At 44.0% G+C, this 11,218-nt stretch overlaps 1 protein-coding gene across 2 annotated transcripts in view; it reads right to left on the bottom strand.

Moving 5' to 3' along the window:
• LOC147099792 (ferritin heavy chain, oocyte isoform-like) overlaps positions 1-8,309 on the bottom strand; it is a 346,456-nt gene extending 338,147 nt beyond the window's left edge. The window contains exons 1-2 of one of the 2 annotated variants that reach the window (XR_015073907.1): positions 8,051-8,309; positions 7,159-7,289 (exon numbers count right to left, since the gene is read on the bottom strand). The gene's annotated coding sequence lies outside the window, so the exon portion shown is untranslated. Of the gene's footprint in view, positions 1-7,158; positions 7,290-8,050 lie in introns of those variants that run through there. The other variant, XR_015073906.1, reaches the window with a different exon arrangement.
• Positions 8,310-11,218: the final 2,909 nt, after the last annotated feature.

Genomic DNA, 11,218 nt, shown 5'->3' on the forward strand with positions numbered 1-11,218 from the left:
TTTTCTGTCCATTATAGTCCTTCAGTAGTACTGACTTTTTCTGTATTTTGGGCTTTTCTTTCATATTGTTAATGTCACTCATACTGATTAAGTTTGCTTTTGCCCCAGTGTCTAGTTTCAATGTAACTAATGCTCCATTTACCTGCAGTGGGATCATCCATTTGTCCTCTTTTACTGCATTGACGTTATGTTCAGCATTGTTTATTCCTGAGGGCTGCACATTTTCTGTATCCTTTTCTATATTGTCACATGACACCATTCCTACAAAAAATGTCTCACTTAAATCAGTGTCCTCAATGACATTAACTCGGACTTGTTGCCCTTTCTTTGTTTTTACTTTTGAAAAGCATTGTTTGGCAAAGTGATTCTTTCCATGACATTTTGTGCACATTTTCCCAAACGCTGCACATTGTTTTAACTGGTGTTTGTATCCACAGCGTTTACAATTAAAAATTCCTTCCTCCGATTGCTTTTTACTTCTGTTGTGCCCATGTTTCTTCCCCTTGTAGGACACAGCACCGACAGCAGCACTTACTGCAATCGCATCATCATTGATTTCACTGAAAGTCTTGGCATGCTTTTGAGCTAGCTCGCTAGCTTGGCATATTTTCAGAGCAATTTCCAATGTCAGTTCGGTTTCTCTCAACAGACGTTCCCTGACTTATTTTTATCATGAATACCAAACACAATCTGGTCACGAATCATGGATGCTTTCAGCTCAGAGAAATTACATGTCTGTGCTTTCAGTTTCAGATCAGTCAAAAAGCTATCAAAAGTCTCATTTTGCTGCTGTGTCCGAGAACGGAAGATGTACCTCTCGTAGGTTTCATTCTTTTTGTGAGAACAATGTGTATCAAACTTCTTTAGCACATCGTCTAATTTTTCTCTGTTCTCCTCTGGATTAAATACAAATGTATTAAATACCTCTATCGCCTGCGGGCCTGCAACCGTGAGCAGCTACACTATTTTCCTTGTGCCTGGCTTCGTACCGTACCCGATGGCAGCAATGTAGAGTTCGAATTGTTGTTTAAAAGTCTGCCAATTGTAGTCGACATTTCCTGTGAGTTTCAAACGCTCTGGTGGCTTCAAATTCTCCATGTCGCGTTGCACAATATTCAGCAGATCTTACCAATCCTGGTACCATGTTATGTTCATTAATAACTAGTCGTTTTTATTAAGAACAGCTTGCTTTTGCTAGACACTTTATTGAGCACATGTGGACTAGGTACAGTATCTGTAGAGGCCTCCATCTTGACTGCTGCCTTGTGGGTAGCCTAGTGCATCATGGGTTGCCCACTCTTATATACAGACAGCACCACCTAGAGTACCATTCCAGAATGACAGGTTACTGATCATTACAAAAACCTCCAGAACAGAGAAGAGTGAATTACATAAACCATACAACACAGAAATAGGATGTTTGGCCCAACTCTCTTCCGCAAACAGCAGTTGATGCTCGGTCAAGTGTTAATTTTAAATCTGAGATTAATAGATTTTTGTTAACCAAAGGTATTAAGGGATATGGGGCAAAGGCGGGTATATGGAGTGAGGTCACAGATCAGCCATGATCTCAATGAATGGAGGAACATGTTCGAGGGGCTCAATGGCCACCTCCTGTTCCTATCCAGCTCATGTTTATTCTCTACACAAGCAGTGGTCCTAATCCCATGTGGCTGCCCTGTTCCTATACCATGGCATCTAATCTCGTTTAGGTACATCATTGGAGAGAGGTTCAGTTGTAACTACAGTGGTGTTTGAACTTGGTTCCCACCAGCAGTAAAAGTGAAGGTGGTCTCCCCAGAGTGTCAGAACAATCATGGGTGTGCAAGACACGTGACGCATCAATCGGCTGAGCCATTACAAATGTCCAAAGAGCTTTCATTTCCCTTGTGGTGTGGAAAACTAATGTATTTTCCAGTTTAACTCCTAGAAACAGTCCAGCCAACATTTTAATGGGCCAGAAATTCGTGAACGGGGCTTGCCACGCGTGCAAGCCCCGTATATGCACTTACCCGACGCTCCTGCCGATCACCTCCAGGGATGCCTGGAATTGGTGTTTCAAAAAGAAGAATCCCAGGCAGCGTATGACGTCACGCCGCCCAGGAGTGCAGCCAGCGCGAAGCCTGGAGCGTGCAGTGCAAGTGAGACACGCCCCTTAAGGTCTCATTGTAGTAGGGCACGCCCCCAATCTCTCCAAGCAGCTGCAGAGGACTTTGTAGTTACACAGCTGCAGGGAAGGTAAGTTATCTGCTATTTTATGAATGTTTTGTGAACTTTTATAAAATTTTAAAAACGTTTACATTATTTTGAAGAATCTGAAGTAGTTTTAAACAGAATTAAAGCAATTTAAAGACTTTTAAAAGCCCTAAAAGAATTTTTTGAATTCCATGTATTTATTTAGCAATGTCGTCGTCATACGTGTCTTCACACTGTTCCCTTTGGGGAACTGTATGAAGTGGTGGAAGGATTTATGGCCATGATTAACGCTCATTCCGTGACCGTAACCATCTTTGAACCAGCCATTAGGGCGGTTAGTCCTATGGCGGGAGGGTTTTACGGGCTCCCACAAGCTATACAAGGAGGGGGGGCCACCCACACCCACGGACGCAAATATCCCACTGGATGTCAACCCAGAATTTAGAGCCGGAGCTCCGACTCCACTTGCCGGGACTGTCTGGAGCGGGGTTCGAAACCCTACCCTGATCTGGCCCAGCGGCGGGGATCCTACCGCTATGCCAAAGGCCCAATCCGATTAGCAACGTGAAATGGCTGGAATGAGCACAATTCACGGCATTAAAAGAACTCACAATTGAACTGATGATGACCTCAGCAATCTCCTCAAGGAGGTGGAGGCGCAGCGCCTGCTCATCATTGGTAATGAGAAGTCAAAGGCGCCGCAAAAAGGGCAGATGATAGCTTGGTCTTTCAAGTGGCAGCATAGGGATCCAGTCACGGGGAGGGAAAAGGCGCAGGAAACGTATGGGTGTCACCTTTTGTGCAGAGTGGGCCTTTTGCGTAGCAGTAAGCATCCCCGCCGCTGGGCCAGAAGGAGTAGGGTTTCGAACCCCACTCCAGACAGTCCCGGCAAGTGGAGTCGGAGCTCCAACTATAAATTCTGGGTGGACATCCAGCGGGATACTTGCGTCCGTGGGTGTGGGTGGCCACCCCCCCCTCACCCCCCCCCCTCAGATGGGTTGTGGGAGCCCGTAAAACCCTCACGCCATAGGACTAACCACCCTAATGGCTGGTTCAAAGATGGTTACGGTCACGGAATGAGCGTTAATCACGGCCATAAATCCTTCCACCACTTCATACAGTTCCCGAAAGGGAACAGTGTGAGGATATGTACGACGATGACCTCTTGTGCAATGCACCTCCTTGGACCCTCAGTCGCAGATGCGAGGGGGCAAATCGTGCAATTGTTAAATTTTTCATTTTTTTTTACATGTAAAATGTTGGCCCAGTAATTCCCTTCCAAATGCGCGAGTACGGTCGGGGTACTTACGCGTCTGGCCGGAGGAAATGCCGGTTTTCAGCATGCACAGCGCATGCGGGGAAAACCGGCATTTCCTGTTCTCTGAACGAAGGGGTTCAGAGGCAAAACGCGTGCGCAGTAAAATTCGCCGCTTTCATTCATGATTTCAGTGAGGTCAAGTCCTTACAACTTACATATGAAAAAAGCATGGGTACAGTTGCTCCAGAGGCTGCGGAGGAAGATATTTCTTATCGTGGAGCTTCTGAAAGTATGTATGTCTGTATATATTCCTTTGCGTGTTATGTATATATTCCTTTAGTTATGTGTATGAATGTATTATTTAATTATGACTTTCAGAGAAAGTAACTTATTGGAAAATCATAATTAAAAACATACATTCATACACATTAGTAAAGGAATATAAAACATACATACATATATGTAAAGGAATATATGCGGACATACATACATAATTACTTATTACTGATGAAAAGTTTCTTTCTTAAAAGTGCTGGAAATGTTACATTACTCATTTTAGAACACTCATTTTCACATTCCATTCACACAGCCACAATTGCTCCTTCTACCTACCGTTCTGAAAGCCCGTTTAAAAAAAAAAATTTAAACTTTAAAACTTACTTAAAATTTCTTAAAATAACTTCCCTCCCTTTCCCAAACAAAAATATTGCCTTTCCGAAGCTCCACGATAAAATATATCCTCCTCCGCAGCCTTGGAACAACTTTACACCTGCTTTTTTCAAGTGTAACTTGTAAGGACTTACCCTCACTGAATTCATGAATGAAATCTACGAAGTTCACTGCGCAAGCACTGCCTGTGCAGTCGCACGTGCTGTGCCTATGAACCCCTTCGTTCTGAGGTCTGGAATTGCCGGCGTTCCCCGCATGCGCTGTTCATGCTGAACGCCGGCATTTCCAACGGCCAGATGCGTGAGTACCCCGACCGTACTCACGCCTTTGGTCACGAATTTCTGGCCCATTATGAATCAGTCTATCCATGTATACTCACTCAGTGCTGGAGAGAATATTTAAAGGGCCTTTGTGGCTTGGTATTTTCAAATGGAGTTCATTCATTCCCTTTAGATGAACTATTTTTGAACAGCTTTAATGGATGTTTAATTTGTGGATTCTTCAGGAACACTCAGAAATCACCGCACACTTTGTGGGTTAAGGGCAGTCTTTTGGAACAGTTGTGGCCATTAGCGATATACCGAATGAATTAGCGAAAATAATCTAGCTCCTATTTGATCAGAATTAGCTAGTGGATCCCTACTGTCTTGTTTTGCACACTTTGTACAAAAATAATAAATTGCAGGACAACGGATTATTACAATTTAAACTCTTTTAATGAAGCATCAAGTCTGTAAGCTTTCTCAATCAATACAGCACCGTGTGGACAAGATGGAGTTCGGACCCCTGGGTCTTCTAAACAATAGCAGTCCTTACAGGTGCCTGCAGGCCAATGACAACGCAACATGTGATCACGTGAATACAATAGGTATTGCTTCGATGCCTGCGGGCCAATGATAATTCAGTATGCAAATGTTACACCTACAACAATGCTGCTGCAATAGAAAGTAAGTTAGTTTTTGGTAGAAAAATCATTGGCTTGAATAGGATTGATATGATTGTGGCAGAGACCACATAGGGACAGTAACACAATTCACTATGTATAGGCAATGTTATCGCTCCACGTTATGTACGGAACTTGGTTGGGTTATCGGAGCAGGGTCCCTTTCAGAGTCGTCGATTGTGTGTCGATGTCATAGCCCTGCGACGAGGCCGAGTCCCTCAGTCCATGCGGAGAGTTAATAAAGCTAACACGTGTTTTTCTTTGCTGCTATGAAAGTCTCGCACTCTATTTCCAGTGACTCCTACATGATTACTGATTTAGCTTCACTTTACCCAACACCAACAAACTCCCTGTAGGACACACTACTGCTCGATTCAGACTAGTGCTTTACTTAATCCCAGACATCAAGTATTGCCGTCGGTGGGGCTAGAAAAAGAAAGTAACCTGGGAAAGAAAGAGAATGATAAACAGAAATGATCCTGCCCAAATGGAAGTTTCTAAGATGGCCAACACTGTACTGTGTACACATGTCACACAGCTTTGGCAATCTAGTGCGTGACTTGTGCCATCAGTCAAATGTAAAGACAGCTCAATAGCAGATCATTCCCCCACCTTTACAGGTAAAAGTCTGAAGCAAGACACCAGGCATGTACTCTCCCTTCTCCTGACTGAAGAGTCACTACTGTCAGCACTAATTCAACCCCCTTCACCCTTGCCCATTTCTTTGTTTTAAACCACCACAGCTTAATGACTGTTTGCTGGCAGATGTTATAAAAAACCCTTTTCAGCAGGAACTGTTACCGAGAGCTCAGAAAACCATTAGAATCCTCTCCAGTGATGATTTGAAGATGTGGGCACAGCCATCCTGGGAGTGACTTCTGTATTTTTAACTTGGATCATATTACACAGCTGTGTATTGTGCAGTGGGATCTTAACCAGATCAGCTATTTAATTAAACAAAGACAAAGCAGTTCAATGATGAATAACCTTTATTTCCATGTACTGTGACAGTTAGATGAGAAAACTGGGAAATAATGACAACCAAAGTATTCACCACCAGAAGTTGGTCACACTTCATTTGCAACCTGTATAGAACTAATGGTTCAAGAATCCCATTCAACTCAGGCTGTGCTTGTCAAACAGGTACTCTCCCATGCCATTCTCAGGGGCTCCCAGTCTCTTCAAGTTGGTGATGTGATCTCCAAGCTTCTTGATCATCTTCACTTGCTCATCCAAGTAGTGGGTCTCCAGGAAGTCACACAACTGAAAGTGAAAAACAAAGCACAATTAGCTCAGAGGAGACATCATCAAAGGCCTTCTGAGCTTCACCGCCCATGGAGATGGTCCTTTATCTTCTACTGGATGGGGTAACTGGTACAAGTGCTGCAGAGAAATAGGTGGATTGGACGTCAGATTAGATTTACTCCAGGAGTAATGCATTTACCAATTTAAAATTGGAAAGCAGAACCCCCTTCAGTTACAACTTATCCTTTGCTGTCCCAATTTCAATCTGCTTTATGCACTGGCCTCATCTCAGTGAGATCCTGATGTTGAAGTCTTTTGTGAAAGATCATCAGAAACCTATTGGGCATGGAGATATTGCTAAAGATCAGTGATCAGATTAAGCTCCCCAGATAGCCTTCAACTCACCCAAAACATGGCAAGTGTCAGCCATGGCTTACTGGTACCACTGCCAGTCAGAAGGCCCTGGGTTGTCCCATTTCAGAGAATGGAGTGAAAACCAACACTTCACTGCAGTACTGAGGGAGAGCTGCAATGTCAGAGGTATTGTCTTTTGGATAAAACAGTACACAAGGTCTTGTCTGCCCACATGGTACTATTTCAAAGAAAACAAACTGGAATGTCAGTGTCCTGGCCAATATTGATCACTAACCAACTTAATAAAACAGACTATCTGGTGATTTCTCTCATTTCTGCAGCAGGATCTTGGTGTGCAGATTGACTGCCATGTTGCAAACATTACAATAATGACACTTCAAGAAGTACTGAATTGGCTGTAGTGTTTTTGGACACAGACGACAAGGAAGGCACTGTAGATATGCAAATCTTTCTTTAAATGAGACATTAGGAACTTACATGAGGGTCAGTGTTCCCAGTGGAGAGTTGGTGTAGATCCAACAGACTCTGGTTGACATCCTTCTCCAGCTGCAGAGCTCTCTGCATCACCACTAGGCCATTGCTCCACTCATCCTGCTCTGGTTTCTGAGAGTTTGTAGGGGTGGGGTATAGAGTAACATTGGAAGAAATTAGTTAACAGACTTGAACATTTCAGGAGTTAGTCAGATCACAACTCAATGTCATTCTTGATATTCTAAGCCAGGATTTTAACCAGACAGTTCATCAAGAATTCTCTTTGGAATGAGTTATTTGACTTGAAATCACAGCACTATAGGCTCTAAAGTGAGATCACCTAAAATGGAGCACAATATTCCAAATGAGGTCTATCTAGCAGTAATTGCAGTAACACTTCCTTGCTTTCTATTCTATGCCAGAACATGAAGCCCACCTTTCAATCAGCCTTTTGTCTCTGCAAGCTAGCTTCTAAATGACATCTGTACTGGGACACACCCCAAATCCCTACACTCTTACATCTGATGTGAACATCAACCACTTCCTTCCAGTCAACCCCCTAGCCAGTCTCCAATTTTGCCCTGGAGCTCACTATAGACCCTAGCTCAGCAGATCACTATTTGCACATTTAGATCATATGCACTAGTCACCATCCAGTGGTCTATTTTATACCAACTGCCTCCTACTCCACCCAGTTTTATTGGGGTCACAAGGTTGCTTCTAATGCACTTCCAATTTCTGCCAGCAATCTCCTGCCTTCTGAAAATCCATGCATACAACAATCATTGAGCCTCCTCTTGGAACAACTTCCATGACTCAGATAATCTAGTATGAGGTAACTAGCCTACTTTTCACAAAACCATGGCAATTCTTCAAAGTTTGCTGAATCTAACCTTGACATCCTCCAGGACAACACGCCCCCCACGCATATTCTGGAATTTCAGCAGTTTCTCAGCATGCTCACGTTCCTCATGTGACTGCTCCTTGAAGAACTCGGCAAAGTGACGCAGGGCAACATCATCCCGGTCAAAGTAATACGACTGCAGGTAGAGAGAAAAATGGAAAAGAGACAATTGAAATCTAGATCTGATCCATGGCCAACTCAAATGGTAGCAACACCAATACTTTCCAAATCCTTTTTGAATATGTTGGAAGCTCCTCATTGAAGTAGCTCAACAGAATAGGAGGTTATGTTACTAGAAAATATTAGCGAGCTTTAATGCTTTTTGGAATAAAGCTCTCAACTACACTTGGTCAAAATATCTGTGGTATCTTCTTTTGTTCCCAGATGAAAGTCTAAAAGCAGAGAAGGAAAAGAGCCAAATCTTTAAAATTAAATAGTTTAACACCATCCTCAGGTGAGAAAGACTAACAGGATTCACTCAATTAGAGGGGGATAAAAACTGGCCAGAACCAGCCAATGTTTCACTAACTAGTCACCCAATTCAATCTAATTGTTGCCATCCAAGTTGGAAGTTGACTAGTTTTAGTGAATCTTCAAGATGAACCCTCCATTACAAACTTGATGAAACCCTGGAGTTAGTTTCAAATATAAACACATCAGAATAGGACAGAGCTATTACAGAGCAGGAAAGAGTCCTTCTGCAAGATCACTGTCTTAAGAGCATTCACTGGATTAAGACTGGGGAGGGCTATAGAGAGACCCTCTAAAGCCCATTCATTGACCTAGAGAAATTCTACCTGCTTAGAATAAAATAACAGCCTTAATTTTGAAATAGGACCCCAAAAATACAAAACTCACCATGGAGAGATAAACATAGGAGGAATAGAGCTCCATGTTGATCTGCTTGTTGACAGCATCCTCACAGTCCTTGTGATAGTTCTGACGCAATTGGGAGGCCATCTTAACTCTTCCTGTTGCAAAGCACTGCGCTCAAACTCCACTGTAGTAACAACCTAACCTCTACCCTCACAAGCTCCTGCATTTCAACAGGGTCTGGCATGATCAATGATGATTGACAATCCCTGTGAGCCAGTCAGGATCTTCCATCAATCCAGGCACCAATTAACAAAGGAGAGGGGGCGGTGTGTGATACCCAGAGCCAATCAGAGCTTTGGAATACAGAGGTTTGGATGATTACTCTGTGATGTCATTGCTGTTGGTTTCTTTGACTTTCCTCAAACTGAATTTGAAAGCGTCTCTGTTCTCAGAATCAGAGTTTCACAACATATCTCAAAGAGCTCGATGAAATTCCACCCTACAGATGGTGTCGAGCACAGCCGGCTCTAAGTTAACCCGTCTCTCGGAGAATTGATGGGCATCTCGGTGGCTCCAGAATGAGTCCGTCATACCAAGGTTCACAATGTTGACCACAATAGATTGAAAGAGACTGACCTACACCAGTCAGTCTGCAGTGGATCTGCAAAGCAGCCCACAACGAGTTGGGGAAATGGAAAGTGGATCAGTGGGGAGCTTCAGACAGAATCTGTTGCTCCGTCACTGTAAAGTGCGATGTGGACTTTTATCCCCATGAAATTTAAGAGCTGTAAAGTCCTGTGGTTAGTTTGCACTGTTTCCTCATCTCCTGCAAACCCCGGGTCTGTTTTGAGGAATGGTTTTATACCAGAAAGTTCAAGTGCCTCGTGTTTTCTCGACCGATGCTGCCTGACCTGCTGAGTGTCTCCAGCGTTTTCTGTTTTTCTTTGAGATTTCCAGTATCATAGAGTCATAGAGTAATACAGCACGGATAGAGGCCCTCGGCCCATCGTGTCCGCGCCGGCCATCAAGCCCTGTCTAATCTAATCCCATATTCCAGCATTTGTTCCGTAGCCTTGTATGCTATGGCATTTCAAGTGCTCATCCAAATGCTTCTTAAATGTTGTGAGGGTTTCTGCCTCCACAACCCTTTCAGGCAGTGAGTTCCAGACTCCAACCACCCTCTGGGTGAAAAAGTTCTTTCTCAAATCCCCTCTAAACCTCCCGCCCTTTACCTTGAATCTATGCCCCCTAGTTATTGACCCCTCTACTAAGGGAAAAAGCTCCTCAGCATCCATCCTATCTATGCCCCTCATCATTTTGTACACCTCAATCATGTCCCCCCTCAGCCTCCTCTGCTCCAAGGAAAACAAACCCAATCTGCCCAGTCTCTCTTCATAGCTGAAGCGCTCCAGCCCTGGTAACATCCTGGTGAACCTCCTCTGCTCCCTCTCTAACGCGATCACATCCTTCCTGTAGTGTGGCGACCAGAACTGCACACAGTATTCCAGCTGTGGCCTAACCAGTGTTTTATACAGCTCCATCATAACCTCCTTGCTCTTATATTCAATGCCTCGGCTAATGAAGGCAAGTATCCCATATGCCTTTTTTACCACCTTATCCACCTGTTCCGCCGCCTTCAGGGATCTGTGTACTTGCACACCCAGATCCCTCTGACCCTCCGTCTTGCCTAGGGTCTTTCCATTCATTGTGTATTCCCTTGCCTTGTTAGTCCCCCCAAAGTGCATCACCTCGCACTTTTCCGGGTTAAATTCCATTTGCCACTGTTCCGCCCATCTGACCAACCCATCTATATCGTCCTGCAGACTGAGGCTACCCTCCTCGCTATTTACCACCCTACCAATTTTTGTATCATCCGCGAACTTACTGATCATACCCTTTACATTCATATCCAAGTCATTAATGTAGACCACAAACAGCAAGGGACCCAGCACCGATCCCTGTGGTACCCCACTGGCCACAGGCTTCCAGTCACAAAAACAACCTTCGACCATCACCCTCTGCCTTCTGCCACTAAGCCAGTTTTGTATCCAATGTGCCAAGGCACCCTGGATTCCATGGGCTCTTACCTTCTTGACCAGTCTCCTGTGCGGGACTTTATCGAAGGCCTTACTGAAATCCATCTATACCACATCCACTGCGTTACCCTCATCCACACACCTAGTCACCCCCTCAAAAAATTCAATCAAATTAGTCAGACATGATCTTCCCTTGACAAAGCCATGTTGACTATCCCTGATTAATCCTTGCCTCTCCAAGTGGAGACAAATTCTGTCCCTCAGAATTTTTTCCAAGAATTTTCCTACCACTGATGTTAGGCTCA

Source organism: Somniosus microcephalus, chromosome 28 (genome assembly GCF_052327205.1).
Source record: "Somniosus microcephalus isolate GS21.2 chromosome 28, FLI_Smic_1.0, whole genome shotgun sequence".
Taxonomy (NCBI): domain Eukaryota; kingdom Metazoa; phylum Chordata; class Chondrichthyes; order Squaliformes; family Somniosidae; genus Somniosus; species Somniosus microcephalus.